The sequence below is a fragment of the Xyrauchen texanus genome, chromosome 10 (genome assembly GCF_025860055.1).
Source record: "Xyrauchen texanus isolate HMW12.3.18 chromosome 10, RBS_HiC_50CHRs, whole genome shotgun sequence".
Lineage (NCBI taxonomy): Eukaryota > Metazoa > Chordata > Actinopteri > Cypriniformes > Catostomidae > Xyrauchen > Xyrauchen texanus.
In genome coordinates this window covers 27,112,155-27,138,148 of record NC_068285.1, presented here as the reverse complement: position 1 = coordinate 27,138,148, position 25,994 = coordinate 27,112,155, and the positions used below count along the sequence as shown (strand labels likewise).

At 41.2% G+C, this 25,994-nt stretch overlaps 1 protein-coding gene across 1 annotated transcript in view; it reads right to left on the bottom strand.

The window, feature by feature from the left end:
* LOC127650590 (adhesion G protein-coupled receptor B2-like) overlaps positions 1-24,658 on the bottom strand; it is a 461,335-nt gene extending 436,677 nt beyond the window's left edge. Inside the window, 1 exon segment of the mRNA XM_052136090.1 lies at positions 24,044-24,658. The gene's annotated coding sequence lies outside the window, so the exon portion shown is untranslated.
* Positions 24,659-25,994: the final 1,336 nt, after the last annotated feature.

Here is a 25,994-nt window from a genome sequence, read left to right as displayed (position 1 = left end):
TGGAAAATTACTTACACAAATGAAGACATAAAACCAATTATAAATGTAAAAATAATAATTATAATTATGATAATAATCACTGAAATATAAATCATGGTTCGAGGTGAACGTGTTTTTATATTATATTATCCATTTTGTATTATTTTACAGGCCGCAGAGTTGCGTTCACAATAAACTGCTCTGTGGAAAATAAGTGAACTGAACTCAAAGCACCTCCTGAACTGAGATGTCTGAGGTCATTTGCAGCACTCGTAAAAAAATAACAAATAAAAAATAAAAAATAACAAATAAAAACAAAGAGTGAGATCCTTAGATGCGTGTGTTCCACGAGACTGCACGCCTCTGTATCAGCGCGTCATATATGCCCACATACGGCTTTTCTGTCATCTGTACTTAATAACATAAAGAGTGTTTCTTCAAACACGTGTCTGTGTCTACGGGCAAATTATTTGTAATATTAATAGTCTAATAATAATAATTTTATAGATTAATGGGAAAACAAGCCAAATATCATCATGACATGGTCAAAGGCATCAGCTATTGGTGATCTCTCTGACCTTCATTGATCCCGAGATCATCGTCTGTTTGCTCAACCCTAATGTACATTTCTCTCTATAAATTAAGTAAATGTTCAGACAGTCTCTTGCTGTTTTTTCCGACACATTCAGAATCATTACCGCTTTTCCCGGTGTTGCTGCGGCTCGCTTCGTGCGTGCGCTTGTAAAAATTATATTTTAAAGGCTCATTATTACGGTTTAGTATTTCTCTGTAATGTAGAACATTGCTAGCAATATTACTTTTAACATTCTATTTCAGCCCTGGAACTCAAACCAATTTCAGATACTAGTGTTTTTCCTTGATACCTAAATACAGCCAATCACCAGCACTTTTAGATTTGGGCACATCTAGCATGCTACATGCTTATCACTGACATTGACGAGATTAACCCCTTAGGTATTGAAATTTGGTACCGAACGACAAGAGCTCTGATGCTCAGAAAAAATAAGTAGTCTTTATTGTAGACGAAGTGGAATTCAGATAGACAGAGGTTTGAATTTGACATATAATAACCAGAAACATTATTCATTTGAAAAGGTATTTAGGTGCTGCCAAATTAAGTGCCTGCTGTGTCCAAGAAGAAAGTGCAATAAAACCTTATGTTATTTTCATACCTATAAAGGAGCCAGTATTTTTTATAATTTAGAATTATAAATAAACAAAATATAACTAAGATTAACATAATAGAACATTATAGCAATTTACATAATGTACTCTTTTTGTGAGATTTGTGAGAGTTAGCAGGACTAAAGGTGTGGGAATAAACACCTTAGAAATTATATACTACCATACTACTCTTTCTATTTCTGCCATAGAAGAATATACAGAAGTAGTACAAGCAGAATGTCTAGCATACCATTGCAAACGCATGATACACACGTCACCTTTGTCATTGTGATTCTGACCAATTGTGAAAACTGTCATCATAGCTGCTTTGGAGCAACTGCACCGGCCGAGCCAGGCGGCTAGTCTAAAATTACTCTCTCTGTACTTAGATGGCATCATGGTGACAAAGCATTGCCACCATCTCAAGTTGGACAAAAAAATTCTAACCAACATGCACTGCTTAAATTTTGGCAAAGATCGGTCTATGCAGCGCTGCATAAAGTTGAACACACCTTTTATCTCTATACTGCTAGCTTTCCCTGTATTGCATATGGCATAAATTATGCCTTTGGAGGGCACTTTGAAAGGAGAACAATTATTATAGCCATGCTGTTAGGTCATTCTAAACATAATTTTCAAAAATTATGATACTTTTGAGCTTCACACTTTTCAGCCTTTCTAAGGTCTCAGAGTGGATAATAAAGTCTTTGGAGGGAAAAATGCTTAGGGATAATCACTTCTGAATGTAACCCACCCTTTATCTCAGTAGGAATTTGTTTTTCACACTTTCTGTCAAATACATCAATCATGAGTGACAAATATGCCTGCAGATAGGCTATTTCTACAATCAATAACCAAAAATGTTTGCTTTTACATGTAAGTGATGCAGCATTCAATGCCCATATGTGCCAGTATAAAGACCAATGCAACTTAACCAAAAACAATTTATTGGTGCACATAATGAAGAATTTATGCTTTAGCAAAATCACACACAAATAAAAACAATCAAGCAACTGATTAATCAAACACGATCAGTCAACCCTGATCCAATTGAAGTAAAATTCTGGTGTTGTTTAATTGTGAGCACACAAACCTAATGCTATTGACGATGGGCCACAAGCTGTATGCTATAAATTAAATGAATGTACTCAGCAAGTTGGCTGCCTATTATTCATATATTCTAGTTAATGGATCAGATTGATCAAATGTGGTCAGCAACAGCAGATTTATGATTATGATGAGTCAGAACTGATGATTCCAAAGGCTAATTAATACTTATTGGTTGAGAAGGCTGTGGTATGTCCTGCCTCGACCGGAGGAGCTCTACAAACACAGCGGCCAGCGGGCAGAGGTACAGGCAACCCAGTGCCTGCAGTGGGTCTGGCTGCAAACTCCTCCATCACAGGGCTAGGGAGAAAGGACATCCAGGATCCATAACTTGTGGACTTGACTGGGGGAGTAGAGCGCACATCTTCGCTGGGCTCACTAGTGGAAATGCGTACTTGCACAGCCCCCGGGGCCAGCTGTGTGCCAGGGCGGCCGCTGTCAGAGAGTACCAGAACGGGCAGTGGGATGGATTCCTGGGAGGCAAACAGATCTACCAGTGCTCTGCCGAATTGACCCCAATTCAGCTGGACCACCAGAATGGATATCGCCTGTCCGAGAGCACGCACCATGACCTTCGTTGCTCGGTGGGCGAAGTCGGTTGCCGAGCGCAGCTCCTGCATTAGTCCCGCATCAGGACTACCCTCGTGAAGTTCTCTTAGTGCCTTGGCTTGGTGACGACGTCAGCATACAGGCTCTGGACGGGAGCCTCGGTGGCAGCGCTTTGCGGGCACAGGTGCACCGCAACTGCTTGGTCCAATTGGGGAATCGACATGTAGCCCCTTGCCACCCCGCCATCGAGGATAGTGAGAGTGGAGGAGCTCACGGACCGTGTGCGGGCAAATAAAGGTGCCTGCAACGAACGCGTGAGCTCTTCATGCACCTCCATGAAGAAAGGAACTGGGGCGGAGCGCGGCTGTGAGTGGCGCTCTGGCTCCAGGAACCAATCATCGAGCTGCGAGGGTTCGGGGGTGTGGAGGGTTCAACTCCAGCCCGACACTCACAGCTGCCCGGGCAAGCATGGCCGCAAGCTACGCATCAGCCTGTGACTGAGCTACAGCACCAGAGGGTGGGAGTCCAGCCGAATCCTCAGCGTCAGACATGACGAGCCCGCTCTCCGATGGCACAATTGATAACTTATCTTTGTCACGAGCCCCAAATGAGATTGCGGGTCCAGCGTAAGACGGACCGGCAACCTCGATCCAGAGCTCAGTCGGAGCATACGAGCATGACGGGGAATGGTAGAGTGTCCCATTGATGACCCCATGTCGCCCCGAGTGATAACCGACCCCGCCTCATACCCGTAGGTAGAAGGGCCGAGTCGGGGAGCCGCTCTTATGAAGGCAAGCCGCAAAAGCAACGTAGCCATGTCCTCCCAATGAGGGCATGAACCATCCACGAACGCTGACTCCACATGGGTAGCACCCAGGCACGTAAGGCAGCGATCATGGAGATCAGAAGCAGAGAGAAATCGACCGGAACCAGGAATTACACAAAAATGAAAGGGCATCTTGAAAAAGACGCTTTCGTTTGTGCCACTCTTTTAGAGAAATATAAACTCTTTTAGTGATTTATATATATATATATATATATATATATACATCGTTTGTGCCACTCTTTTGAGAAATATAAACTCTTTTAGTGATATATATATATATATATATATATATATATATATATATATATATACATAAGGAAGGGCCCTACTGTACTGCCGAAGCACCCAGGGGTGTTGCTCGACACAACAGTAGTGAGTGAGGGGGAGAACCGCTGCAATGCGCTGTAGATCCAGCTCAGTGAATGTGTCTGCTTGGCTCCGAAGAAGAAATCTGAAATGCAAATCCCACATGCCAATTCCCATTGGCCTTTTCTCAAAGATCAGAGATGTCTAGGCTCCCAAGCGTGACCCCTAGTGTCAACTCATAGACACAACGTCGAGTGAGTGACTGGAGATGTGGAACTGGTGTTGAGCGGGTAGAATTCAATGAAGCTGTCAGCTGAGGACATGTGAGGTGTCTATTTCTCAAATAGGATATTCTTATCCTCTTGTTTAGTTGTACATCTAGCCAGTTGTCCTATGTCTTTGAAGAAATCTTCAGTTTTTTGGCCATTTCAAGCATTGTATAGCCTTCATTCCTCAAAACAATGATAGACTGATGAGTTTCTAAATAAAGCTGTTTCTTTTTTGCCATTTTTGACCTAATATAGATCTTAAGACATGTCAGTTGATTGCATATTGTGGCAACTCAAAAACAAACACAAAGACAATGTTAAGCTTTATTTAACAAACCAATTAGCTTTCAACTGTGTTTATGGCAAGTGTTTTTTTTTTGTACAAAATTAGCAATTTAGCATGAATACTCAACGATAAGGTGTTGGAGTGATGGCTTCTGGAAATGGGCCCTATCAAGATTTGATAAAAAATTACTTTGTGATGAAATCACAATTGACACAATATGGTGCTGTTTTTTTACATCAGTAATGTCCTGACTATCATTTGTGAGCAGTTGAATGCCACTTTGGTTAATTAAAGTACGAATTTCCTTCTGAAACAGTAAAATCTGTACATTATTCAAAAAATTTGGCCACAAGTGTATATCATTTATCACATTAAAATCAACTGCCTTTATTCTAAAGAGGAGTGGCCATTCCCAGCCACCAGATATTATTAAGCCAATTTGCTTGTCCCTATCCTGGCTAATCCTGTATTCTTAGTGCCAAGGATCTTTTTCATTACATAAACTGTTGCTTGTTCACAGGGGAGCCTGTCTGGGCAGAAGAATATGTAATACAGCAACAATGGCATAATGCAAAGGAACTATGTACGTGTTAGGAATTCCTTGTCTTGTTTCACTGTTGCCCTCTGTCTGCCAGTTTTGTCACCTTTGCATTCCATAGTTTTGTTCCTTGTTTAGCTCCACTGTCTCACTTGTCATTGTTTAGAACTACACTTCCCAGAATCCACCTGCCATCATCACTGCCATTTTGTTCATTGTTTTCACCTGTGTCTCATTCTGTCATCACTCACTGTGTATTTAAGCCCTGCTTTTTGTTCACTCCTTGTCGTTCGTTGAATGTTGTTAGCCTGGTGTGTGTTCCCTGCCCGTGTTTTCTATGTAATGTTTATTTCCCCATTGAGGGTTTTCCTTTGTGTTTTGCCTGTTTGTTTATGTAATAAAGTTGAACTGCAACTGGATCTGCATCTCCTCGTCTGCCTTCGCTGCTCGTTCATAACAGAACGAACGACCACACTATGGATCCAGCGGTTCAACGAGCAAACTTCCACCTGCTCTGCTTGAAGCAAGAGGACCGCCCTATAGAGGACCACATCCACGACTTCCTTAAGCTGGCGGGTATCTCGGATTTCCCGGACTCCTCTCTGGTGGTCTTCTTCAGGCGCAATCTGCACCCCGCACTTAAGGAGTGGTTGCCACAGGCAACGCGCGGCTGGACGCTCCACGCGTTCATGGAGGAGACTCTGCTGGCCTGCGGTTCGCCGTTAACTGTGGGCGCCATCGAGGAGAACTCTGCCACTCCTCCCACAGTAATAACCCTCCACTCGCCCGTGGTTCGTACCTTCACGCCTGCCTTGGTCAGTGAGCCTGCATGGTCCACTTCGTCTGCCCGGCGGAGGAGGAGAAGAGAAAAGGCTTCTGCTCCCCAGTCTCCGCCTGCCACGGCCAGCGAGCCAGAGCCCACGCCTGCCACGGCCAGCGAGCCAGAGCCCACGCCTGCCACGGCCAGCGAGCCAGAGCCCTCGCTTGCCCCGGTCTGCGAGCCAGAGCCTTCGTCAGCCACGGTCAGCGAACCTAAGCCAGCGCATACCACAGTCAGTGAGCCAGCGCCTGTAGCCTCGACCGTCCCTGAGCCAGCGCCTGTAGCCTCGACCGTCCCTGAGCCAGCGCCTGTAGCCTCGACCGTCCCTGAGCCAGCGCCTGTAGCCTCAACCGTTCCCGGGCCAGCGCAAATAGCCAGGACTGACCAAAAGCCAGCGCCAATGGTCATGCCCGTCCTAGAGCCTGCGCCCCTCAAGCCTCCCGAGCTTCCCAGAGCTCTGCCTTCCGAGCTTCCCAGAGCTCCACCTTCCGAGCTTCCCGAGCTTTCCAGAGCTCCGCCTCCCGAGCTTTCCAGAGCTCCGCCTCCCGAGCTTTCCAGAGCTCCGCCTCCCGAGCTTTCCAGAGCTCCGCCTTCCGAGCTTCCTGAGCTTTCCAGAGCTCCGCCTTCCGAGCCTCCCGAGCTTTCCAGAGCTCCGCCTCCCGAGCTTTCCAGAGCTCCGCCTCCCGAGCTTTCCAGAGCTCCGCCTCCCGAGCTTTCCAGAGCTCCGCCTTCCGAGCTTCCTGAGCTTTCCAGAGCTCCGCCTTCCGAGCCTCCCGAGCTTTCCAGAGCTCCGCCTCCCGAGCTTTCCAGAGCTCCGCCTTCCGAGCCTCCCGAGCTTTCCAGAGCTCCGCCTCCCGAGCTTTCCAGAGCTCCGCCTCCCGAGCTTCCAGGGCTCCGCCTCTCGAGCCTCCCAGGGCTCCGCCTCTCGAGCCTCCCAGGGCTCCGCCTCTCAAGCCTCCCAGGGCTCCGCCTCTCGAGTCTTCCAGGACTCCTCTTGAGCCTTCCAGGGCTCCGCCTCTCAAGTCTCCCGAGCCTCCCAGGGCTCCGCCTCTCAAGTCTCCCGAGCCTCCCAGGGCTCCTCTCGAACCTCCCAGTGCTCCTCCTCTCAAGCCTCTTGAGCCTCCCAGGGCTCCACCCCTCAAGTCTCTTGAGCCTCCCAGGGCTCCACCCCTCAAGTCTCTTGAGCCTCCCAGGGCTCCACCCCTCAAGTCTCTTGAGCCTTCCAGGGCTCCGCCTCTCAAGTCTCCCGAGCCACCCAGGGCTCCTCCTCCCAAGCCTCCTAGGGCTCCGCCTCCCAGGGCTCCATCTCTCAAGTCTCTCGAGTCTGCCAGGGCTCCTCCTCCCGAGATTCCCAGGGCTCCGCCTCTCGAGCCTCCCTCTGCTCTGCCCCCTGAGCCTCCCACGGCTCCGCCCCCTGAGCCTCCTTAGCTTTCCATGGTTCCTCCTCCCTCGGCTCTGCCTCCTGAGCCTCCCACGGCTCCGCCCCCTGAGGCCTCTGAGCCTCCAGAGCCTCCCTCAGCTCCGCCTCCAGAGCCTCCCTCAGCTGAGCCTCCCGAGCCTCCTACGGCTCCGCCTCCCGAGCCTCCTGCGGCTCCGCCCCCTGAGCCTCCCGAGCTTTCCATGGTTCCTCCTCCCTCGGCTCTGCCTCCTGAGCCCCCCACGGCTCCACCCCCTGAGGCCTCTGAGCCTCCAGAGCCTCCCTCAGCTCCGCCTCCAGAGCCTCCCTCAGCTGAGCCTCCCTCGGCGCCGCCTCCTACGGCTCCGCCCTCAAAGCCTCCCGAGCCTCCTGCGGCTCCGCCTCCCGAGCCTCCTGCGGCTCCGCCTCCCGAGCCTCCTGCGGCTCCGCCTCCAGAGCCTCCTATGGCTCCGCCGCCACAGCCTTCCAGGTCACCGCCTTTAGGGCCTCCTCCCAGGGGTCCTGACCCAGTCCCTGAGCTGTGGCCTCCTCCCAGACCTTCTGACCCGGTCCCTGTCCTGTGGCCTCCTCCCAGGCCTCCTGACCCGGTCCCTGTCCTGTGGCCTCCTCCCAGGTTTCCTGACCCGGTCCCTGTCCTATGGCCTCCTCCCAGGCCCCCTGACCCAGTCCCTGTCCTGTGGCCTCTTCCCTGGCCTCCTGACCCAGTCCCTGCCCTGTGGCCTCTTCCCAGGCCTCCTGACCCAGTCCCTGCCCTGTGGCCTCCTGACCCAGTCCCTGTCCTGTGGCCTCCTCCTGACCCAGTCCCTGTCCTGTGGCCTCCTCCTGACCCAGTCCCTGTCCTGTGGCCTCCTCCCAGGCCTCCTGACCCTGTTCCCGTCCTGTGGCCTCCCCCCAGGCCTCCTGACCCGGTCCTTGCCCGGTGGCCAGCTCCCAGACCACCTGAACCTGTCCTTGCCATCTGTGCCCCCTTGGACTTCCTATCTACCCTTCGTTGCCCCCTGGACTGCCTGTCTGCCCGTCGTTGCCCCCCTTGGTCTGTCTGCCCACCACAAGCCCCCCCCAGTCAATGGACATTTTTTGTTTTATGTTGATCGTCTGGAATCCGATCCTTGAGGGGGGCTATGTTAGGAATTCCTTGTCTTGTTTCACTGTTGCCCTCTGTCTGCCAGTTTTGTCACCTTTGCATTCCATAGTTTTGTCCCTTGTTTAGCTCCACTGTCTCACTTGTCATTGTTTAGAACTACACTTCCCAGAATCCACCTGCCATCATCACTGCCATTTTGTTCATTGTTTTCACCTGTGTCTCATTCTGTCATCACTCACTGTGTATTTAAGCCCTGCTTTTTGTTCACTCCTTGTCGTTCGTTGAATGTTGTTAGCCTGGTGTGTGTTCCCTGCCCGTGTTTTCTATGTAATGTTTATTTCCCCATTGAGGGTTTTCCTTTGTGTTTTGCCTGTTTGTTTATGTAATAAAGTTGAACTGCAACTGGATCTGCATCTCCTTGTCTGCCTTCGCTGCTCGTTCATAACAGTACGAGAGGACTCTTCTCTTTTCCCTGGGAGTAATACTTTTTATTTATATATGCATTCTTAAAATTCTACCCCTGTGAATGTGCCAAGAAGCCTATCGATCATTGACAGAAGACAGGGTAGGTAGATAGTGCTTGTATGTAAGATGCCATGCTTAAGAGCTTTCAGTAAATTATTTGTGGATTGGCCAAATGCTGCAGGCCATAATTAGTCAAGCAACAGAATAGCTTGAGAAGAGACAACAGTGCTAGAGAGACAGTCCTCTCTTTATGTGTCAAGTCATTTTACTCCTTAAAGTCCCCCTGAAGTGCCTTGAAGAGCACAGTTTTCTTTGGCCTGCTGATGTATTATCTACTGAAACATGAAGTTGGGGCGGGACTTGTTGAACAGCTCATGATTTTTTTTAAATAGCCAATAGGCTACGTCGCTTACCCAGGCAAAGCCATGCACACATAAATAGCTCAGAAACAAACGTATCACATCACGATTTGCATTATATTCTTACAATGAGGCTCGAGCCGCTGTGCACATCAATGCAGTGAATGAAAAACAAGCGAGTAAAACATCACAATACATTTTTGAATCACAATACACTAAATATCACCGGTCCTACTCTAACCACCTCAAGCATTATTTGAACTGAAAATCCCCTGTATGGGAGGCTGACACGCTAACAAGGAGGCTATAAGCCATGGCCTCTAGCCTCAGTCACTGATGCGTCTCTTAAGGCCAGGAGAGTGAGGTTTACACACTGCAATGCTATCACGTACAGTGCCAGCTGGCTCCTGTTACATAAGTAAAGAATAAAGAACACTTATTTGTGCTGTACATCCCAAGATACCTTATAAAAAAAATGGCTGCATTGAACATATGAATAAACTCAAGCAAGTTTCCTATCATCCAACTCCCACGTTCACATTACATTCAAAAGTGATTATTCCTATGCCATATTCCCTTCAATTCCCTTCAAAGACTTTTACCCTCCACTGTAAAAGGTGACAACAGTAATTTACAACTCACTTTTTAAACACTTCTTGTTGGAAAATCTGTTTGGAACAATCCTACAGCATGGATTTTGGTCCTTTCAAAGTACTCTTCAAAGTCATGATCAATGCCAGTTAGAATACATCCAGACACACTGATCAGATGTAGGGGGAGGGGACGTTCTCATTCTAGAAAGCATTTGATTGGACAAAGTTAATGCAGTAAGCTGTGATTCATTTAGCTATGATGGTTTGCCAGAATAGACACTGATAATTTTAAATGCATATATCTTCTGAAAACTACACTGACAATTTTAAATGCATATATCTTCTGAAAACTAATATTTTCATTTAGAGGTAAACTAGCATTTATATTACCTTAAATAGATATAGACTGAAAGCATCAAAGCTTCAATTTTAACTTCATGAGGTATTTAAAGGGACAGATTACCTAAAAAGTCAATATAATATGTGCCATTCTTTCTTGTCATTCAAAACCTGTATGATTTGCTTTCTTCCATGGAACACAACATATCCTGGTTATTTTCTTTATAATAGAGGTAAATAAGGACTGGGACTGTCAAGTTCCAAAATCACAAATAAAAATAAATAAAAAAAGCACCAAAAATATATCATTATGGTGCTCAAAATGAATTGTGTGCTATATTCCTAAATACGTTTTCTGAAGCATACAATAGCTATGCGTGATGCGCACACCAAAATTCAGGTCATAATTAACTGAATATCTTATCATTTGAACTGTCGGATAACAAATATCAGTAAATAGTGATTTAAAATACAGTATGTTCCCCACACAACCCTACTGTATGAATTTAAAAGACTACAGCAAAAGTCATTTGGACCACTTGTATGATACTTGTATAGTGCTTTTATGCTGTATTCACATTCGTACATGAAAAGAGTGGCCAAAGACATTAAAAACTTCTAAATAAATGTAATTTTGTGATCTACAGAAGAAAGAAAGTCACTCTGTTTGGAACGACTTGAACATGAACTGTTTATTTTAAATGGGAATATCCAAGTTAGCACCTAAAAAAAAAAAAAAGAAAAATTATGAAAGCTAACACTTCTGCATTTTCCACACGTCAATTACTTTTCTCAATCCAGACACATTTTCTTTTAATGTTTGAATCAAAGAACAGCAATAAGGTTGCAGTTACAGCATATTTTAATGTTCCTGAATATCCAGAAAAATAATCATAGATCAGAGTGGAAAGTCAGTGGGTCTTGAATATATAATTTGCTCAGAGGTTACAACATTTTAAGTGCACAGAATTTACTTATTTTACCTTCCATTCATCTGAAAAGAGAGATGATGGTGGAGGAAAGGAAAGAGAGTAAGAGAGTATTGAATGAGACAAAGGTAGAGAAGCTTATAAATCAAATGTTTCTTTTGGGATCACAGCGCATGGATGACCGTTGCACGAATACACTGTGAATTAATCCACAAATGTACTCTTGCACTTTGGAATGGAATTGAAAGAAAAACACAAATCCTTATCTGACTCGTTGTTCATTGAACATCCACCTCCCCTGAGAAGCCTTTGAGTCAGAAACATCCAAAAGCCATTACACAATCAGAGTATAGCTAGATGAAAAAAAGGCTTACTGCGTCAGGCTTCCGATGACAGTGCAAAGCCTACAAATGTTTATACTTTAGTTTTTAGACCTGTGTAGGGGAGGAGGTTTTAACTGTATTGCAGATTCATGCCCACAACACCAACAAAAATGTATATATGGATTGCATGTAAATATGTAGATCAGCACTCATTTCCAAAAATCTAGATATCTAGATCTAGATATGCCATAACATATGTAGTCCAACTCTATAATGATGATCATCTTCATCTCTGGGCATGATGAAGACACAACACCCCCTTTTTTTCCTTGGCCCACAATCCTCACTTTGTCACTTTTCTTCCTTTCAGTTTCCTACACTTTGTATTTTAATTTGAATAATATATATATATATATATATATATATATATATATATATATATATATATATATATATATATATATATATAACTAATTATTTCAACACCACAATTAGCCTATATATTCACAAATTGATGTCATAAGAGCACCACTGCTGGACTAAGGCAACAGGCAAAAACAGGATGATGTGGCCAACATTTGATTTAAATTGACAGAAATACATTTCACATGCATAAAAGAATAAATTACTATTCTGTATAGTATACTATTAGGCATTATTTTACAACAACGATTTAATCTTACTGCTGTTGCTGCAATTTTTAAAAGCAATTAGACTGTGCATTACAGTGATTTTACCACAAGTAAGGGGTTTTCTTACTTGGGGTAACTCGAGTAGCTTATTTCTTTTAAAAAACAGCAATATGATTAAAGACACAAATATTCCATCAGCAGTTTCTTTTTACTTTTTAAATCTTCCTCCACAGCTGATAATTGCAACAACTTGGTGCTTTAAAATAATAGTTTACTCTTTATTAACTCTCCCCTATACCATCTCAAACTCATATGACTTTATTCTGTGGAACACAAATGCATTTGCACCAATTATTTTATTATTTATTTAATGTTTTTTTTTTATTTTCTCCCCTATTCTCCCCAATTTGGCACGCCCATTTCCCAATGCTCTCTAAGTCCTCGTGGTGGCGTAGTGACTTGCCTCAATCAAGCTGCCTCCACATCTGAGACCGTAAATCTGTGCATTTTATCACGTGGCTTGTTGAGCGTGTTACCGTGGAGACCTAGAGGGTGTGGAGGCCCATGCCATTCTCTGCAGCATCCATGCCTCAACGAGAGCAAGAACCACATTATAGCAACCATGAGGAGGTTAATCCAACGTGACTCTACCCACCCTAGCAACCAGGCCAATTTGTTGCTTAGGAAGACTGACTGAAGTCACTCAGCACGCCCTGGATTCAAACATGCAACTCCAGGTGTGGTAGTCAGCGTCTTTACTTGCTGAGCTGCCAAGGCCCCCTATGTACACATTTTTGATGGATATATGATGTGTTTATATCCATACAATGTAAGTCAATGGGGTCCAACCATTTCTAGCTCCAAAATAAGGAAATAGAGGCAGCATTTAAGGTAATCCAGACAAGTCTAGTGGTTTAATCCATGTCTTCTGAACCGAAACTATTGGTTTTAGCTGAGAAATAGACAAAAATGTAACTCATTTTGTAACTCCTTTTGATGCATTTGCAGTCATTTGCAGATGTCAAGATTTATAGTGAAATTTACTAACATCAGTCTGTTTCTCGCCCAAAACTGATTGCATCACTTCAGAAGACATGTTTTAAGCTACTTTAGTAGTATGGATTACCTTTATACAACATTTACATCATTTTGGGGGCTTGAAAGTGTTGGACCCCATTGACTTGCATTGTATGGACAGAAACATCTCATATCTCCGTTAAAATATCCTTCTTTGTGTTCCTCAGAAGAACAGAAGTTATATGAGTTTGAGATGCATAAAGGAGAGTAAATGATCAGAGAATTATAATTTTTCGGGTAAACTATTCCTTTAATATTCACCTTATCCACAGAAACTAGCGTGCATCCATCTTTAAAATTTTGTCTCGAAATTTCTGGTCTAGCGGTTCCTAGATAGATATCTATGGTGTTTAAATCAAAGTAGTATATAGAATTTACAGGTTGCACAGTTGCCCAAATTTATCATTACTATTTTAAAGTATTCATGGGATGTCATAAAATCCTGAAGCAGAGGGGGAGATTTTAAAACAAGATTAATTCATTCACAAATCCTCAAGATCCTACCTTCACTCTGTTGACGTACGGATGTGCCTCTGTGCTCATTAAACTCCCAGAGACAACACAAAGTCATAAAAACTATATCTGAACGACACCTCTAGCCATCTCTTCATGTCATTCAGTCATCGCGTTATAGTTAAAGTGATTTTTTGAATTTCATGTTAATTACACACTATACTGAATTTACAAATGATTTAAATTTTAAAACCAAAACATTAAGAAGATTCACACATATAACAATTCAATTATGTGTGCCATAGCTGACCAAATGGTCAAATTTACCTCAGTAAAATTCATTCCAAAGGTGGATGAATGAGTCTGTCCCAGCCTAGAATGATTTCTGCGGCAGGTGCCAACAGGCTTCGCTCGCATCTCCTTCCTAAACATGTAGCTTTTGTTTCTAAATAATAAATATGTTGATGCATTAATGATTCTGCCATTTTTTTCTGTGAAATATCTAAACAATTTTTTATTATTTACGTTTAGATTTTTTCTTTATTCAAATCAAATCACCTTATTGTCACAGTACCATATACACAAGTTAAACAGTAGGTTAAAGTCTTGTGTGCAGTTCCGAGCAACATAGCAGTCATGACAGTGATGAGATTATTAGTGCTTTCTTTTCTTGTTTTGTGCCCAATTTATTCACCAGAACGCTATCATAGTTATTCATATGTGTCGATTTTATGAGCAGTGATGCTTAATGTTACCCACATGCTGTTTTGGACATTCTGTGTTGTATTATTAGTTTTTGCTTAATTTATATTCACATTTATGAATTTTACTTGTTGTGGAATGAAGACACGACAACAAAAGGTGTTGGCAAAACATGCATTTAAGGGTGAACAACACCACAGCAAAAAAAGCTATTTATTTTATTTATTTTTTTATAGCCTATCTGGGGTGCAATTCCCAAAACTATGATTAGCCAACTATGGTTGAAAGTTCCATCATTACCAACAGCAATTGTAAAACATCGCATTATTGTTTTTTAAAAAATATATTAATAAACTTTACATTGACCAGTTCCTCTCACCTCGTGCAACAACAACATCCTTATGTTAACCCTCCTCCTAATTCATTCCACTGTTTTAATTTGAACTGCCCCTTGTGTCGGATCTATTCAGTGTTGCCCTGCCTCATCATCCAGACTGCAATCTGGGATTACTCAGCGGAGCTGATCTGTTAAAGAGACAGTACCAATTTAGCACTTGATATACATATCAATGTAAACTTTTCTGCAAAACGCAGAAGTGCTTAAAACAAACATGTTAAAAAATGTACTAATGTAGTAAGTGTAATAAATGTGTAAATACATAAATATTTTAAAGGCACAATCATCCATTGTGAAATATTTCAACTTCATAAACCACTGAAAATGTGAAAGAATTAAAAAAAATAGGGCATATACCGCATATACCTGCAAGGTTTATTTTATTTATTTATTTTGCAAAGTATTTATATACAGTATATATATATCAGGGCTGTCAATCGATAAATTTTTTTTATAGAATTAATTACATGGTATCCCGATTAATTAATCACGATTAATCGCATATACAAATATTTGCTGAGAAAGCCCCTCATATAACAATAATTCAATATATAATGATGAAATAATTATACATAGTTATTTTTAAATATTAAAACATTATATATATATACTTGATGCGGGACAAAGCTTCCAATTTCGGGACTGTCCCGATGGTCACCCCACCGTACGACCTGCGTCTGACATGCTTGTGTCGCGTCTCGGGTGTGTTGCATCATAAAAATAAAATGTTTAGGTCACTGTGTCAAGTTAAATATAGTTTAATGCTCAATCTTTAAACACATATTGAGATGCCTTAGTTTGCATTTGCGCTCCTTCAAGTTTTGAACGCAAGAACGTAACGCACATTTGTGTTGTGTGTCCGCTGAAAGGTTGTTAATATTTTGTTCACTGTAATAAACTGTGTGTTGCTCACACAGCTGAAATTTCACTTAGTGCCCTCTGGTGTAAACAGGTGGTACTACAAATTTGCATTTGTCAGGAAATTTTTTGAACGCGTTATTTTTTGTAAAATTAATCCCACGTTATTAACGCGTTAAATCGACAGCCCTAATATATATATATATATATATATATATATATATATATATATATATATATATATATATATATATATATTTATAGTAGCACTTAAATTATTATTTTTAGAATATAATTATTAATTATATTTTCATTAAGTTCCAACCTTATTGTTTTTTTGTTAAAAATGTGTATGACATTTTTAAACTGTGACAACATCTTGTATCATTATTATAAATGCAATTTCATGACATTAGAATTGAATGTGAAATTTTTTTATTTGCATATAATATATGATGATGGCCCCTTCTCGGTTTTCTTTGTATCTTTTGTATTTTTCAGTTGCATTATGCTTACGTATTGTCAAATATCTGGCGGGTAAAAACAAAAATTTACTAGGCAATGGTGATTCTTTCTCTAACATGTCTGTAGAGGGTTGTAGGTGAAAGCACCATAGGTAATGCTCTGAAGCCCCGTTCACACTGTGGGCGGCATGTCGCTAGACTTTGCGATCTGTGTTGCTGGTGGCTGTTCCTACCTAACTTTAACGTTATTGGTGGACTGCACAACTGGCCAAAGTAGCTTTTGAAATGCTGTTTACAGATGATAATGCCAATAAAACTAAGATACTGTATCATACTAATTTGACAAGGAATCAGTTCTTTTGTCTCTAAAAATGCACATTCTGCAGGTGAGAGTGTTTATATAACCTGAAGCAGTGTTTAATGCATCATATTATTAAACAAGACAAACTTAATTTCAATATATGAATCAAACTCACTCAGAATGCCGACACGATTTTCCATGCATCATTTTGTTAGGCCATATCTATGTATGTGGTTACAGACAAATTATATAGAACAGTGAAATCACTCACAGAAACTTTTAACTTCTGCGTCTTGCCTGCACTCGAGTCAACTCCAGTATCTCACACTCACCTTGCCTGGAGATGAATGACGTGAGCTATAATGTCTTTACTCTCATTGGTAGACGCTCGTGAATGACACTCATCATTTGCATAGAGCTGACATTTTCTCATCTTGTCTTGTCTTGTCATCTGTGCTCTCATTGAAAATGAATGGGATGGTGTCACTGTCTTGCGCGATGTTGCTGGCGGTGTGAACGGGGCTTAAGAACTAAGCCCCTGTAAAAATATTATATGAAAAAAACTGAGAGATGCATTAATTATGCACATCTTGCCAAAACAATACAAAAATAATAAAAATAATACCAAAATACCACCTTTACCAAAATAATAAAAACAGCCATGTATAATTCCATTCCCAGATCCTCAATATGACATGCTCTATGGGTCTCCGAGGCGTTCCTTCAGAAACAATAGTACCGTAAAGCTTCAGTGGTCTATGCACTCATTAATAAGCAGACAGATTAATAAACTATGTTGGACGTGCAATTAATGTATGCGCCACATGGGAGGGAGATGAGAGGGGGTAGGTTGATTACATCACATACTGTATTGTAACACTTCCTTGGATTCTGCCATCTAATCAGAGTGCTCTCTTGTGTGCTGTTACTAGTTATGTTGCAACTTGAAATCTGTCACTGCACTCAACTTTTGCTCAAATGGCATTTCATAATCTCCAAGGATGTGGATCTTCTAACAGTGTACAGCAAAAATTGTCTCACTTTTACTGATACAGTCAGTCTTTCTATAACTGAAGGTTAAGTTGAATTGATAGTTCACACAAAAATGAAAATTCTGTCATCATTTACTTATAATTCATCCTCATGTTGTTACAGACCCATACTCGCATTCACTTTAACTGTGTGTTAAAAAATATGACATAAACGTCAAATTGTGGCTGTGGATAACATTCTGCCAACATTTCCTTTTGTGTTCCATGGAAGAAGGAAAGACAATTGGGTTTGGAACAATGGCTATCTTTTTTAAAGGTCCAAAAGGGGATTTAGATTCAAGACCTCACTTTCTGCATCTTGTCTATCAGTCAGTCTATTGGCTTTGTATTGAAGGCAAGATCTGTACCATCAAATCCACATCTAGCACACTACGTGACCATGCCACAGGGATAGATCTGCTGTCGACTGATTGCACCTCTTCAACGCTAAAGCGCTTCTCCTTGCCTTGATGTATCGGCCTAATTTTCCTTGCTAGATGATCCGATCATCAGTACAGTCGCAGTAGAGGAAATCAAGGGAGGTTGGGAAGAAAAAAGGACATTGATTTGGTCAACAATGTAGCAGTCTCTGAATAGCTTGTCTGAATTCAGTGGCTACGTCATACTGAGACAGGGAATATGAAGCTTTGAGCAAAAGCCAAACGTGTGGGAAATGATAATACAAAATAAAGTATGTCCCTGCTTGGAGACACTTGATGAATTTAACTTGTTGGTGATGTTTACATAATTAAGCTAAACAAATACAAAGGACAGATACAAAGTTAATACACATGATAATAATTAACAGTGTCTCATCATGGGGAACAATTACAGATCATCCATCCAAAGACTCTTCAAGAACCTTTTAAAGTTGTGAAAGAAATGGCAGCTCTGTAATGACCATCATGAATGATTCAGGCAATGACATAAATGGAGAATTAAATATAGTGCTTGCCTGTGAAAATCTCTGTGACACAATGTTAGCATGGTGGAGGTGGTTTCCAGAGTGTTGTTACAAGATTGCTGAGGACTTCAGACGATTTTATAGCATATTGAAATGTGTTTACTAGGACATTGCTTGGTGGTTGCTAGGGTGTTCTGGTTGGTTATGTACTAGCCTAAGTCAAAATAGCTCACCCCTCCAGTCTCTATGATATTCTGGTCTCTAGATTTGGCTTGATTTTCTTCTTCAATGTAATTCTATGAGATTTGTTTTATCATCCACCAGGCAAAAATCGTACATCCAATTGCTTAGAAAATTAATAGCACAAATCTCCTCAACAAGCTGCATGATTTGAGGTAACATTCATTGCAGTTATTCATGTCCATAGCACAAATAGCCTCAGCAAGCACCATTAATAACTCAACTATACTGCCTTTAATTCTATAACAGCGAGAGTCATTTTTTCTTCTTCTTAAAGCAGCAATGTTCCTAATGAAAGTTTGTCCTAATCTAGTTCATGTGAGGCTTATATAGTATGCATTGCAACAGTGAGTATAAGTAGCTGCGTAAAACACAGTAAAGATCATTAGCATTGTAGTATTCCCTCACAAAATAGTAGATCTCTTCAACAGAATTTTCACACAAAAATACAGTTATTTTGCAAAAAAGACTCTTTGTCACAGCAGGGAGGCAGATGAGACATTGCCTTAAATCACAACCAACTCAGATTACAATTTCACTACAATAATCACCCTCTTTCTGATGCTATCCAGTGAACTTAGCTAGTGTTGTTCAGAACAAGTTTTTAGCCTGCAAATACATTAGCGTAATTGCTGCAGGGTCTTCAAGTTCCAGTATGATTATTGCAAGCTAAATGCTATTAATTTAGCACAAGACATTTTAATTTGTAAGGGCAGCATGATGACATTGCCTCAGAGTTGGCAATACAAATTAACTTTTTACATTCAATAGACCACTTCAGATTTCTACTGGGAAATCAATGAATAGATACATTCTATACATTTGCTGCAAGTAGCTACCCAGCATTCTGAGAAGGTTACATTAAATTACTGATAGTGGTTGCTCTGAACTGCTTAACAGGACACACTGTTTATCAAAGTTTATCAGCATTTAATGAATTGGGTCGGCTCCAGGGACATGTTCATGCGTGTACATAGGATTCACTTCTGCTTGATTTTAATAAACTGCCACTAATCTCTACATGCCACCACTAGAGCTAAATAAGTGTTTGGGGAACTTCTGATTCTAACCAAAAGATTTCAAGCAGAAAGACACTAGTCAAAGTCACTCAATACAAGATGAAGTGGCTTGATGTGTGCAGTGGGATCAGGTTAACCATGCATTTAAAAAAGGACAACCCCCTGGCAATTGTACAGCAAAACTGTATGATTTACGCTAATTGTATTATTTTCCTTGCTAAATGGGGGGAGAAACTATAAAGCCAAGTGAACACGATACAACCACATTGACATCTGCATGCTAGTTAAGCTTTTTTATTTTTATTTATTTATTTATTTATTCAGAAGGGTAGTTCCGCAAAGATTTCAAACTGGTTAAAAATCTCACGGAGCAGTTGACAGATGTGCACACACTGTCCCGAACAGTGAGAGACCAGCAATGACCAACCAAAGAAATAGCAGAAAAGCACAAAAAAGAGAGCCATGCACTGGTAAGTGGGAGCCAAAAACCCTTTAAATGCCTCCCCGTCTCAACAAGCTCATCCATATTAATTGGCCCTTTTTCTTCTTTTTTCCCATTCTGTGCAGATCAGTGCAAATAAGACCGCAAGCCCTAAATCACTGATGTTTATTGACATGTTGTCATAAATAAACTCTCCCGTTGCTATGTGCATGGGATTTCAGGATCGAATTTCAGTATCGTAACTAGAGTTGGGAAAGGGCATAATTAGTTGTGTAAACACGTGGCAGAAAACAGGAAATGGTGAGCCTTTAATGGTGCAGTGCGTGACTCACGAGTCTTTTAGGGTGCACGGGTTGAAGAGTTTCAGTCCTGTAGTGTAAATATATATATATATATATATATATATATATATATATATATATATATATATATATATATATATTAATTTTTCATTTTTTTTGCCAAGCAAATCTTTTACAAATTAGTTTTTGTTGACTTATTTTTTTCAGGGGGTCCTGACCAGTTCCAGCCGAGCAACTACCATTGAGTAAAATGGGAACTCTAACAAATACCAGCTCTCTCCAGGTATTATAGACCTCCTTGGATGCAGCTTGACATGCCAAAGTGTCATTGAGATTATAGTGCTATTGTGACAGTATACTATAGAATGCAATTCATTCTGCAATTTTCATCACTCAACACAGGCATTGTCTGAAGAACTATTGCCATTTGTGTCATGATGTCACCACTAGCATTTATCACAGGCTTGTTATAATAAATAAAATGTATAATTCCCTATATCCTTTAGCCATTAATTTCCTTCACAAACTGTAAAAAAAATATATTAAAAAAGATAGCATGAACAACAACATTATTCAAATGCAATTATGTAGAGAAAATCTAATCAAGTTTGTCAAATCATTTAGTGATTTGAAAAGAAAACACTATTTCTCAGCTTCATATTTAATGGCACAGTGAGAGTCTTAATTACAGATTTGTTCATTCTTAGATCTGATTACCTCTGATTTGTTTTGAACAGCAGCTGTCTCTTTTCAAAATATTTGGATCATATTTTTGTTCCAATCGTGTTTTTGTTCATATTTTTGCTCTATCTTCTATTTTAATATACTGCATACCAGCGTACATTGCAATACCAGCTGCACGAATGCTGAAGAGACATTACTTGTTCTATTTGCTTTGGACTTATTGCATTCAAGTACTACAAATGCTTGAGCAATACAGACAAAATCTCAAAAGGTAAGACAACATAAATAAAAAGTAATGAATCATTGAGCTGACAAACAGCAATGACAAAGCAGCCCTATATGATACCAGACTACAGAGATGTCAGGAAGTGGTATTTAGAGTTCGGAGTCAAACACAAAATGAGAGATTGGGTTTGACCATAAGAATACAGCAAGGGAGAAAAAAGCCATCAAGACTGTGTGTCGCTTCAAAGTCTCAGGGGTTCTCCTGTACTACAGCACAGAAGCTTAGAGACAAAGAATCAATACAATCTGTGAGGTTTTAGCTTTTTCTCTTGGCTGAACATAACAGAAAAAAAAAACATTACATAAAAGCAAATATTGCTGCTGGACAGCGAGCTGAGTGCACTGCTACAAGTCCTGGAGTCACTGGAGGATCGAGAAAGGAGATGACAGCTCCAAATGGATTACCTGGGGACAACACTCATCACCACACTCAATAAAAGCATCAGCCTATGACTGTGTTTACAAATGGCTTTATCAAAGACCACTGCACTCACAGCTAGGTTTTATCTTAAATAATTTGTTTTTCCTTGTTAATGTTGCAAGGGAAATCCTACTTCTTTCTATTTTAAAAGGACGTTTTGCCCAAAAATCTAAATTCTGTTATCTTTGTCTCACTCAATTCATATTGTTCCAAACATGTATCACATTGTAAAAGTGAATGGGAACTGACACTTACATAATGCCTTACATCTCCTTTTATGTTCCATGGAAGAAAGAACGTCATATGTGTATGGAACAACATGAAGGTGAGTAAATGATGACAGGATTTTCACTGGCAATTAATTTAGTAACAGTCACACAATTAGGGTCATTTTCATCTGGCCTAATACAACAGGCCCCGCCAGCTTTAGAGGGCTCTGCACACAAAATGGTCCACTACAAATATTGACATATGAAGATGGGTAAAAGCCAGAGGCACCCTGTTGATTCCAGCATCTGTGCCTCAAACAGACTTTCAGCATTGCACAACAACATGAACAATAGAAAAGTAGATTTGGCTTTCCTGAATGATCGCATTTCTGGAGAGGGGGCAGAGAGCTGATAACAGATAAGACAGCTGTGCTGGAGGACGACTGACACAAAAGCCTTCTGAAGCACAGACAAGAGGCTAAAGCACATGTGTCAGGCAGTGTTGCTCACCAGGGCTTTGCCAGCCACTGAATGCGAGCTGACAGTGTTTGCAAGAATTAAAATATCACGCTTTATCTCGCTGTCTGAACCTGATATATCATATTTTCAAACATGAACAAGCGGAGCTGGCGTATGATCCAATGCTGATTTTTTATTTATTTATTTTTTCTGAAACAATGAGACGGCCAGGGACCACTCAACCAGGCAAGACCAAGCTGTTGCATGGCTCATGGTCTATATACATTTCTCTACGCCCCATCACATGCAGGATATGGTAAGGAGCATCAATCTCGCTTAAAGGATTGTGCAGAACGCGTGCAGTCAGTGATATCACCCCCCTGGTTTTTCATAGGCAACAGATGCAGTAGACTAGAGGAAACACTACTGCGCACATACAGGCTGTTCATTTTCACATAACAGTGCATGAGAGAGGCATAATCCAATCCCTGTTATCACACAGCTACAGGTTAGGAACAGTCCAGCAGGCTAGACTCATTCCAACAGCAAGCAGCATAAATATAGGCATGCACTGATCAATAACTGAAGCATAAATGCCTCTCTCTCTCACACATTACCTTGAAGAAATTATCCCTATAGCAGCCTGCAGACCGGTTTTATTTCTAATGAATTAGCCAAACCTAAAACACTTGCCATGGTTTGTTTTTATCCCATTACTGTCTGAAAAACGAACTAAATCTAGATCGTAGGGCAAGAATAAACGGACTTTGCGTCCTTTAATTGGAAGCACGCCAAATCCAGGCTACTTTAAATAATAATAATAATGATGGAAAAATATTAGGGGGAGTTTTTTTATTTTATTTATTTATCTATTATACTTTGGATCACAGAATATATTATCGTTCAGGACTGCAGAAGAAACAACAGAGATAGCAGTTGTGAAGACACGTTCAACAGATGGGCGACTGCTCATCCTTACGGCCACACCAGACTATACGGACAAATCCGACTTTGATTAATAAGCATAAAGCCTAGTCGAGTATCATATTTGAAAGACAGCAGCATGGGCAAAACTGTTATAATGGTGTCGGTTCGTGATTTCACTGTTAGAATTATATTTTAAGTTAAGGCGGGAAAGGGAACTACAACGGGCGCCAAATCAGTTTTATCACCTTCAAATAACGGAACAGACGAACGGTGACAGTTGAGATCGACCGTTATATTGCCTTTAAATGTGAAACATGACGATTTTGATATGAACATAACGTGACAACGAAATATAGCCGCCAAAAAATCGGTTGGAGGAAATGTGTCAAATAGACACCATATGTTTTATAACTTTAATCAGACACCTGATCTATTTTCTTTTCTTTTTTGACTTCCTGGTTGAAATGTGTCACTCGATCAGTGCTTGATACTCTCCATGAACGTGATTTGATTATTAATATATATGGGTATATTTTCTTTGCGCAAAGTTAATGGTCTAAAAGCCAATGGATGAATGGGCAGCACCTTGATAATGTTCTATACGTACGTAGTGCGCATGATTCTCACAGAGAAAGATCTTCAGTTAAGATTCACCCGTCTCTGCTTCGTGACAGATGACACTTTCATTTGCAACATATCCAACTTCAAGGATCATAAACTGAATGGAGTCGGAGAGTGGTAATTATAAATGATGAGTTGGATAAGGCTTTTCATTTTTTACGCTTCCAAATAGAGCACGGACGACTATTTAATGTTAGATTAGGTCGTGAGCATATTAATAGAAATAAAACCAATAACCTACCTTGTCTCTGTCAGCAGCAGTTATTCTATATTCCCCGATTTGCTCCGTAGATGCAAATTAAATTTGCCATCCATGACACGACTCAGTTTGAGAGATTGAGTATCTTTCACCACAATCCGCAAAGACGAACCCAAGCTTTTTTTCAGAGAATGAGAAAATCAAAATAAAACAACATAAAACAAACTGAAAAGGGTAGATAGCTTACTCCACGACATTAGAATATAGGGGGAATAATAAACCGTGTCAAACACAGCAACAGAAAAAAAAGAAGAGAAAAGAAAGGAAAGGAATAGAAATCCAATAAAAATGGGCAATGCTGTCGAAAATGCGTTGACTTTAGTTCACAAACAGAGGGCTCCAGTAATTCCACGCTGCGTCTCTGTATTCCAAATGAACTGAGTGCGCTCTGCAACGGGAAACGTCTCCTATCCGTTTATTCCTAAACTGCTGCGGTTTTACTTCCAGGACTTCAACTTGCAGTAGCATCACTTACACCTGAGCGTCCGTGTGTGTGTACCATTCCCTCCTCTCCCTTTCGGCTACGCGAGGACCTGTGTGCTTGTGTGTGTTTCGGGAGACCCCTACCCTTCTCAATGCACTGGCATCCGAGCTATCGGGAAGCAACCACCGCACTCAGTCAGGCGTCTGGATGCCCGCATTCACTATAGCAGCGAAGAGGATAGAGGCGCGTTCATGCTCCTTTTTCACGAGGGAGTAGGACGCGCGCACTGATCACCTACGTCAGCCAGCGCGTGCTCCAAATAGAACGCTGAGAGAGTCTGCTCATTCGATTTGGCTTCAAAGTTCTCCGTTTTTTTTCTCACAGAATGTGACATTATTTGTATTATTATCATTCATTTATACTTGTATGTATTTATTGATTTGGCTTCCAGTCGTATAAAATGTAGTCTTCAAAAAATGCTGGAGAGCAGAACAAATCTGAAAACCAATTAATCTGATTTTCAGTAACATATTTAAACCCCAGTAGCTGACATAAGCTAAGATGATTTATAGACCCACAGTTTCTTCATGGTGCTTTCTAGGGTCTAAATTTATTGTGGGTTTTAAAAAGTATGTATCGAATATTTGACAAACTGTGTTGGGCAAAGAGATACCAACCATATGATCAAATTGTGTTGTTGCAGTAAAATATTAAAGCAGCACTTTGCAAGTTACAAAAGTCAGCACTCAGCGAGGGCTTGGGATGCGGCGGGCATTTCATGTGCATAAACTATGTTCAGTTGGTGCAACTCACCGAAATCAAACTTCCATTTTGCACTGATCTTTAGGGTCAGGAATAGTAATATAAAAATAGGCCTAGAAATTGTTTGCTTAATATAACAAATTAAATAAGATTAAAAACATAAATGCAATGTGCACATGTTTGAGCATACTTTCAGTTACTGAACCATAATTGGCAGGAATCACAGCCTCAAAATGTTTCTTGTTGCCAGCTAATAGTCTTTTTTATTCACTCTTCATCAAAGAATGCTTACAGTCCAGTAATATTCTTAGGTTGTCTAGCATGCTCATCATTCTGTAGATCTACCCAGAGATAATCAATAATATTCATGTATGAGGACTGTGAAGGCCTTTCCAAAACCTAAAGGATTCATTTCTTCAAGTCTAGGCTACTTCATGTTTGACTTAGAGTAAAGTTTTGGATCACTGTCTTGCTTTAATATCCAACCTCTTTCGATTTCACTTTCTTCACAGCAGGGGCGTAGCACCAAATTTTGGGCCCTGGGTACAAACCATCTTGCTGGGCCCCCGTACCAAATATGTATGTATAGAAAACTAACTTCTAAGGGGCCCCCCCTGCCTCGGGCCCTGGGTACTCGGTACCCTTTACCCCCCCAGTCCGACGCCCCTGCTTCACAGTAGGACATTAGCTTCCAGGAATTGTTGTTACTTAGTAGATTTACATTATTCCCTCCACCTGCATAATATT